The 9,208-nt window shown below is 42.1% G+C and overlaps 1 pseudogene; it reads right to left on the bottom strand.

The window, feature by feature from the left end:
* Positions 1-7,576: 7,576 nt before the first annotated feature.
* LOC115519412 lies at positions 7,577-9,108 on the bottom strand (annotated as a pseudogene).
* Between the last annotated feature and the right edge of the window lie 100 nt (positions 9,109-9,208).

The following is a 9,208-nucleotide window of genomic DNA, read 5'->3' as shown; positions in this document are numbered from 1 at the left end:
TCTCAAAATAAAAAAATAAACATTAAAAAAAAAAAGACTCATTTTAATTTATGTACTACAAAGCACCCACACAAAAATGCTGCCAGTGTTTAAACTGTGGCATACCTGTTGATTGTAAGAAACATCTCAACTTCGGGATTGTTTAAACATGAAGGAAGACCACTTTAGAATCAGTGAAATAGTGTAAATATAAAAGTAATCAATACAGGTGACAAGAAATTCTAACAGTTCGAGGAAATTAAAGGAAAAGTAAAAGTGTCTTCAGCCTCCCCTTCTAAGAACCATGTATCCATGATGACCCAGGTTAAAAGTTTCTGTCCATCATTCAAGGGTTTGTATCCACATACAAGTATATATATGTATATCCTTAAAATAACAATGGGATAAAACTACGAGTACGCTTTAAAAGTTCAACTATGTCATTGGTGGAAAATGGTTAAAACCATTTTCCAAAACTGAAGTTTAAAAGGACGCTCTTTTGGTTAGTCATTAGAACAGAATGCACAGAGTGCTGAAACTCAGGCTTCATTCTTTGTGTATATTAGCCAGGTTGAAGCATCCTTTACAGTGGGGCCGAGACATAGTGAACAAGGGTGGAGAGTGGAACAGAATGAGGCATTTTCTTCCTCCCTTTAGTGTTTTCTATAGGTTGTGGATTGCTCATTGAACAGTCACTAAAAACCTACCTTCGGAAACAGTGGTTTTAACTTTTATCACACACAGTGCAGATTCCTGAACCTCATTCCAGACCTATGAAATCAGATTCTACATTTTTGACAAGCAGCCCCAGGTGATGGTGATGTCTGGGGGTGCCTAGCCAAAGTTTAGACAAATGTAATTCTAAGACAGTGGTTCTCAAACTTTAAGCATGGGTCAGAGTCTTCTGGAAGATATGTTAAACCACAGTGCTGGACCTCATCTCCAGAGTTTTTGATTCTGTAGGTCTGGGGTGTGGTCTGAAAATTTGCATTTTTAACGAGTTCTCAGGTAGTGCACATGCTGAAGATGATGGGGCAAGGGCAGGTGGGAGGGACACACTTTGAAAACTGCTCTGAGAGATAAAAAGAACTAAACAGGATTTCATATAGTTTGAGTTTTTTTAGATTACACAATATTTCAGGGCGCCTGGATGGCTCAGTTGGTTGAGCATCCGACTTCAGGCTCAGGTCATTATCTCGAAGTTCTTGGGTTCTGCCCTGCATCTGGCTCACTACAGTCAGCCCAGAGCTCCTTTCGGTTCCTCTGTGCGCCTCCCCCATTCGTGCGTGCGTGCTCCCTCTCAAAAGTAAATAAACATTAAAAAAATAAATTACACATTTCAAGCATTGAAAAGTATACCCATGGGCTTACAACCTGGCATTAACATGTATATGTATATGTATATGTATATGTATATGTATATGTATATGTATATGTATATATATCTTGTATTCGTTAGGCTTTTTTTTTGGTACCCTTTTCTGATTTCATTTTTTCCTGCCCAAAAGAGTAACCTTTTTATTCATGTTTTTTTGTACCATTGGCACATTTGTGTTTCAAAAAAAAAAAATTATTGCTTTGTATGTTCTATATACTTATACAAAGAGTAACATACTTTAGGAATACTTCTGTAGTTTTCATTTTTCTAGATTTACCTAGTTGTATATGTATATCTAATTCTTTTTAAACTCTTTATAGTATGCCTTTGTATATAGAACATTTTATTCTTCTAACACTATTTTATCTGAAGTTTGGTCCAATTTATTTCACACAACATATTTTTGCTTTATTTTCCATGATTAATCTGGCCAGAGGTTGGAAATGACTCTTTTCCAATGCCTGTCTTTTTGTTTTGTTGCTTTTATTATTTATTTTCATTGTCATTAATTTTCACACAGGCTTTTTATCATTTCTTTCTACTTTCTTTGAATTTACTATTATTCTCCCAATGTTTTGAACTGATTGCTTAGTTTAATTTTCAATCCTCCCTCAAGTAAACATTTCATCTGCATTTTGTATGTTTTGACATGTGCATATATATGGCAATTCAGGTGAAAATATTTTGTCAATTTCACTAACACTTCCTCAATCCATTCATTATTGGAAGTTTCGACTGGCTTCCTGATTCTTTTTTGTTTGTTTTTAGACAGAGGGGGAGAGAGTGGGCGAGCAGGGGAGAGGGGCAGAGGGAGAGAGAGAATCTTAAGCAGGCTCCACAGTCAGTCCGTGCCCAACACAGGGCTAGATCCCACAAACCTGGGATCATAACCTAAGCCGAAATTAAGACTAGGATGCTTAACTAAGGCACCCAGGTGCCCTGCTTTATGATTAATTTCTAATTTTATATTATGGTCTGCTGGTAATGTTCTGTTTTCTGGGTTTGTTTTTTTTTTTGCATACTCTACAAAATTCCTTTAATATTTGTGTGCTCCTTAGAGCTTTTGAAAAAGATCTCTCTCTATTTGTTTCATATCATCCATACCAAAATCCCTTCATTGACAGTTTTAGAGCAAATGTGTGCAGGTTCCGCAGGTAGAAAATCTACCTAACCAAACACTACAGCGGTTCCCTAACACGTTGATTTTGGTCAGTAGTGAAATCTCAACATTGCAGCATTATTCATACTGAAATCATCTGACACTGACTCCTGGTTTTTATTTTCTCTGTTTTAACTTACCTGGTACCTAATAGCGTGAGTCATTAGCTACCCTTTTACAGTGTTTGTGGTATTTAATACTGTTTTAAAACAAATGTGACATAAAATGGTGAAAGAAAACAAAATTTTAATGTTTACTTTTGGGAGAGAGAGAGAGAGAGAGAGAATGCACAAGCATGGGAGGGGCAGAGAGAGAGGGAAATAGAGAATCTGAACAGCAGAGAGCCCTATGGGGGGGGGCTCAACTCCACGAACCGTGAGATCATGACCTGAGCCGCAGTCAGATATTTAACCAACTGAGCCACCCAGGTGCCCCCAAAAGGTGAAAATTTTAATCGTAAGATGATATGAAAGCAGTTTTTTTTTTTTAATTTTTTTTTCAACGTTTATTTATTTTTGGGACAGAGAGAGACAGAGCATGAACGGGGGAGGGGCAGAGAGAGAGGGAGACACAGAGTCGGAAACAGGCTCCAGGCTCTGAGCCATCAGCCCAGAGCATGACGCGGGGCTCGAACTCCCGGACTGCGAGATCGTGACCTGGCTGAAGTCGGACGCTTAACCGACTGCGCCACCCAGGCGCCCCTAAAGCAGTTTGTTTTAAACCCTTTACATGATCTACCTGCTTCAGGTATTATGGTTACTGCTTCTCTATTTGAAGCCCTCCAAAGACAACAAGAGATTCAAGAACTTCCTTAGTAATTTCTTTTTGGAAGATAATGGTGGTGATACCAGGGCTCATATCTCATATGAAATAAAATCAAGTTGTATTCAAACTAGGTATGACATACTCCAGGTTCTGTGCAGATATCTCCATATTTGTTTTTGAAGCAGATGGGTCTGTAATCAAGGTACAAGCTAGTCAATAGGAGACCCATTCCTGCCTTTTGTTGTTACAAACCTGCATTCGTATTTTGAGTTTAGAAATAAAATTAAACTCTCATAATGGGTCAACATGTGTATTTCCACTAATTACACCATGGATAGAATGGTAGACTATCCCTTTGGTTGGGGTGCTAAGAAAAGGTCAAATTCAGTATCTATTAAAAAGAAAACAACTGGGGCGCCTGGGTGGCTCAGTCGGGTAAGCGTCGACTTCGGCTCAGGTCATGATCTCACAGTTCATGAGTTCGAGCCCTGCATCGGGCTCTGTGCTGGCAGCTTAGAGCCTGGAGCCTGCTTCAAATTCTATGTCTCCCTCTCTCTGTGCTCCTCCCCCACTCATGCTCTGTCTCTCTCTCCTTCAAAAATAAATAAAAACATTGATTAAAAAAATTAAAAATAAAATAAAAAGAAAACAACTACAAAAACTTTTGTTCCAGTTTTATTATTTTTTTTAAATTTTTTTTAACGTTTATTTATTTTTGAGACAGAGAGAGACAAAGCATGAACGGGGGGAGGGTCAGAGAGAGAGGGAGACACAGAATCCGAAACAGTCTCCAGGCTCTGAGTGGTCTGCACAGAGCCCGTCGCGGGGCTCAAACTCAGGGACGCGGGGCTCGAACACAGGGACGGCGAGATCGTTACCTGAGCCGAAGTCGGACGCTTAACCGACTGAGCCACCCAGGCTCCCCTGTTCCAGTTTTATAAGGTGAACTCAGTATCTTTTACTTCTCCGATTCATATTCTGTATTAGTTTTGGTTTTCCAGAAAAACAAAACCAACAGTCTACATCTATCATCTGTCTATATCATGTATATAGATATACACATATAGATATACATATATAAATCTTCTCTTATATACATATAAGGCTCGCATGGTTAGAGAGGCTCAGAAGTCCCACAACCTGCTGTCTGTAAGCTGGAAGAACCATAACAGCTGGTGGTGTAGTTCAGTCCCAGCCCAAAGGCATGAGGACCAGGGGAACTAATGGCATAACTCCCATTCTGAGACTGAGGCTGCTGGTGTGAATTCCAGAGTTGGAGGCCTGAGAACCTGTGTAAAGGCAGGAGATAGAAGGCCCAGTTGGGGGGTGGGGGAGCGGGAGGTTTTGCCTTCCTGTGCCCTTTTGTATTTGAGCTCTCAACAGATTAGATGATGCCTGTCCACAAAGGTGAAGGGATCTTTCCTCAGTCCACGCCTTCAAAAGTTAATCTCTTCTGGAAACACTCTCACAGACACATCCAGAAATAGTGTTTTTTAACCAGTTATCTGGGCATCCCTTAGTCCTATCAAATGGACACATAACATTAACCATCACACCATCCACTGCATTTTAGGTCAGAGGTTTAATACTCTAAGGAAAACAAGGGTGAGGCAACCTAGAAAATCTGTATGAACCCCTTTATTTGGAGACTGACTTGAGAGCATATGCGTTGTCAGAATGAGATGGTCACTAGCTGCTCCATTCACAGCAGGGCTGACCTAAAGCAAGACTGTGACTCCTGAGGGACAGTGGGGTGGTGAGGTCTGCCTCCTTCCCAGCCCATCAGATCCAGTCTTTGGGTCCCCACCTCTGCACCACGTACGAGGCATGGCCAGGCTCTGGACTTAGAGCAGTGGCTAAGACAGCCTCTGTCCTCTGGACCTCAGAGGATGATTTTGAGAGCTCTGTCTTAACCTGCTACTAAATCCAGGTTTCAGTAACAGAGGCAATAGGTTTTCAAAAGCTTATCAGCAGTGTATCATCCATTCTTAGCAGAATTTCTTAAAATATAGGCAGCTATCACCATTGAGAGTCCTGTGGTTCACCTCTGGGGACATTTGAGGAGTACCACAAATCCCTACTTAACCACAGCCAAAGTTTTAAAAATTGCATCATGAATAGCCCCTCTAATTAGAACTCAACCACACACACATACACTAACACACATTGTCACGGTTCTGGTCTCTCAATGACTTAAGGGAGACATGCCAGGTCAGACAAGGATCACAATGAGGTGGTCTCTTTCTTTACCACAAACTTCCAGAATATTAAGTATGCACAGGTTTTCCCTCTCTTGGAGATGACTAGGACACATTGTTCGAGAGGAGCTAGAATGCAGCTTAAGGTCTAGGTGCTAAAAAGTACAGTTCAAGGTAGCACGGACTCTAAACCTTGCAACAATACCATTTTTTAATAGTGGAAACACGACTAGACATACATCAAAGTCAAGGAGTCAGATATACAAAAATGAAGTTATAGTTTCAATTGGTTAAGTGTTTCAAAAGCAAAAAACATTTTTTTTCTTCTTCCCACTAAGAAAAGCTATGAGTTCTGGGGAGGAAGCTGGTGGAGGGTAGCAGAGTGTAATGCTCCAAAATATGCCTTTTGGCATATGGCTTATTTTGAAGTGATGATTTTTCGAAACTAGCGACACAGGAGAAGCTCTGCAAGCAGAAGTAATCCTTTTGTAACGGCAGTTTACACATATAGAGAGATTTTACACTGGAGCCCTATTCTCAGACATTCCTTCTTCACCTGGCTTATGTTCCAGGTGGGGCAAATTTGAGCAAACATTTCCTCTTATCACTTTCCCATGAATTGCACTCTCCACCCCCCATCTACCCCCTACCATCCTTCTTTTGTCTTTTTTTTTTTTTTTTTTTTAATGTATGTTTACCTTTTGCCTTTAGCCGAAGATAGTAAGGTGGGGGCTTGGGCTATTTCCAGGAGTGTTTCTTAGTTTTCCTGTGTATACATGAGGTATGCATTTTAAACTTGTATTTGTTTTTTTCCTCCGTAATTTACTTTGGCAGAGGAAAAGTGAGAGTGTGGGGGAGGGGCAGAGAGGGAGAGAGAGAATCCCAGGCAGGCTCCATGCCCACCATGGAAGTTACCGCCGTGAGATCATGATGTGAGCCAAAATCAAGAGTCGGATACTTAACCGACAGAGCCACCCAGGCACCCTTCTCTTGATAATTTATTACAGAGCGTCTCAGCCAAGAAGCACACAGAAGGAGAGAGGGAAAATTATTTTTCTTCCTCTACAGTGGTTAGGAGTCTTTATTGGCTCAGGGTTATAAGACACAGCGGTCCACTGGCTTGGGGTTCAGTGCTCCTGAGAGGGGTATAGGCCTTGGTTCCAACCGTATCTACATCCATGCCTCTGCTGGCTTCTTCTTGTTCACGCTCCATCACAATTTCTTCTCTGGGTCACCCGTTCACTCATGTGCCTTAAAGATCTCAAGTAGCAGTTGGTAGTATCTTCAACAATAAATAGCCTTACCGGGACGCCTGGGTGGCTGAACTGGTAAAGCGTCTGACTTTAGCTCAGGTCATGATCTCATGGTGAGTTAGAGCCCCGCATTGGGCTCGTGTTGACAGCTCAGAGCCTGGAGGCTGCTTCAGATTTGTGTCTCCCTCTCTCTCAGCCCCTCCCCTCCCCATGCTCTCTCTCAAAAACAAACATTGAAAAAAAATTAAAAACAAAAGACAATAGCCTTACCATGTCGGCCAAGGGAGAGAAAACATGCACTGCTTTCCTCGACGGTACTGGCATGATACGAAGGTATATATTAATAAAGACTCAAGCATAATGCTCAGTCTCGGAATAAGACAAACTCCCTTCAGAAATACTATGAAACGTTAGCTTTTGCCTCTAAACATTTTTCCCTAACTTTGGCTCCTTCTACACATTTCCACTAAAAATCCTTCCTGGAGCACAGAGGAGGAAGCTTAATCTACCTCCCACCGTCCCTGGACCCTGTTCCTCACGTACTGTAACTGCAGGGAAGATGAGGTTTCTTCACAAGATGGGCCCTACACAAGATGCATGTTTATTTGATTCCTTTTAGGTATGCAGGTCTGTGTTAAGGTTAACGCATTACAAAAATGTACACATTCACAAACTGTCAAGATAGTGAGCATTTTGACAGAGCATTTCCTCTTTTTTTTCTTCTCATTAAACTTTTGTTTTAATGGGTCTCAAAATTCTGTGACAGATTTTTTGGTCAAGTTGTTTCCATTAAAAAGTACTGATTTTAAAAACTAATAACTCAAAACTGCCACACACACACACACACACACACATACACACACAGCAAATGGTCCACAAAATGTTCTCCTTTCCTTCTGAAGGTTTTATGGTGCATTGTTATCATTACCCAGTCTTTTACTATTAAACTTAAATGGCCAATTGGCACAACAGTTCTGAGACTGTTCTCCCACCACTTATTAAGACTGGGGTGGCAGGGATTGGGGACAATAATCATTTAGCCTTCTGAGCTTTCTGGGCAGGCTTGGTGACCTTGCCAGCTCCAGCTGCCTTCTGTCCACTGCTTTGATGACACCCATACCAACCATCTGTCTCATGTCATGAACAGCAAAACGGTCCAGAGGAGGAGAGTCAGAGACGTTCCCAACACACATGGGCTTGCCAGGAACCATATCAACGATGGTAGCATCACCAGATTTCAAGAACTTGGGACCAACTTCCAGCTTTTTTCCAGAATGATGATCAATCTTCTCATTCCGCTCAGTGAACTTGCAGGCGATATGAGCTGTGTGACGGTCCAGCACAGGTACATAACCGGTACTGATTTGGCCCGGATGGTTCAGGATTACCGCCTGAGCCGTGAAGCCAGCTGCTTCCATTGTGGGTCATTTTTGCTATCACCAGCCACATTGCCATGATGGACATCTTTGACAGATAGGTTCTTGACACTGAAGCCCATGTTGTCCCCAGGAAGAGCCTCACTCAGAGCTTCCTGGTACATTTCAACAGACTTTACTTTAGTTGTAACATTGACTGGAGCAAAAGTGACCACCATGCCTGGTTTAAGAACACCGGTCTCCACTCGACCCACAGGGACAGCACCAATGCCACCAATTTTGTAGACATCCTGGAAGGGCAGACGCGAGGGCTTGTCAGTTGGACGAGTTGGTGGCAGAATGCAACCCAGAGCCTCAAGCAGTGTGGTTCCACTGGCACTGCCATCTTTACGGGTGACTTTCCATCTCTTGAACCAGGGCGTGTTAGCACTTGTCTCCAGCATGTTGTCACCTTTCCAACCAGAAATTGGCACAAACGCCACTGTGTCGGGGTTGTAGCCAATTTGCTTACTGTAGGTGCTGACTTCCTTAATGATTTTCTCCTATCTCTTCTGGCTGTAGGGTGGCTCAGTGGAATCCAACAAGTTGTTTTACACGCAGCGTGTAAGCCACAAGGGCATGCTCACGGGTCTGCCCATTCTTGGAGATACCTGCTTCAAATTCGTCAACATCAGCAATGATCAGCTCAGCACAGTCGGCCTGGGATGTGCCTGTAATCGTATTTTTGATAAAGTCTCTGTGTCCTGGGGCATCAATGGTAGTCACACAGGACTTGCTTCCCACAGGGAGATAGCAATGATGATACCACGTTCACATTCGGCTTTCAGTTTATCTGAGACCCAGGCATACTTGAAGGAGCCCTTTCCCATCTCAGCAGACTCCTCAATTTTTTTTGATAGTTCTTTTGTCGGTCCCACCACATTTGTAGATCAGATGACCAGTAGTGTAGACTTGCTCTCTTTGCTAAAAATATGTACAGCTGGACATAATCACTAAAGTGGCAGATTCTACTTTTGAAAATTTGAACTTTCTGGGGTGCCTGGATGGCTCAGTCAGTCAGTTAAACGTCTCTTAATTTTGGCTTGGGTCGTGATTGCATG

The sequence above is a fragment of the Lynx canadensis genome, chromosome A1, assembly GCF_007474595.2.
Source record: "Lynx canadensis isolate LIC74 chromosome A1, mLynCan4.pri.v2, whole genome shotgun sequence".
Lineage (NCBI taxonomy): Eukaryota > Metazoa > Chordata > Mammalia > Carnivora > Felidae > Lynx > Lynx canadensis.
Note: the sequence above shows the minus strand (reverse complement) of the source record. Positions and strands in the feature narration are given on the sequence as shown.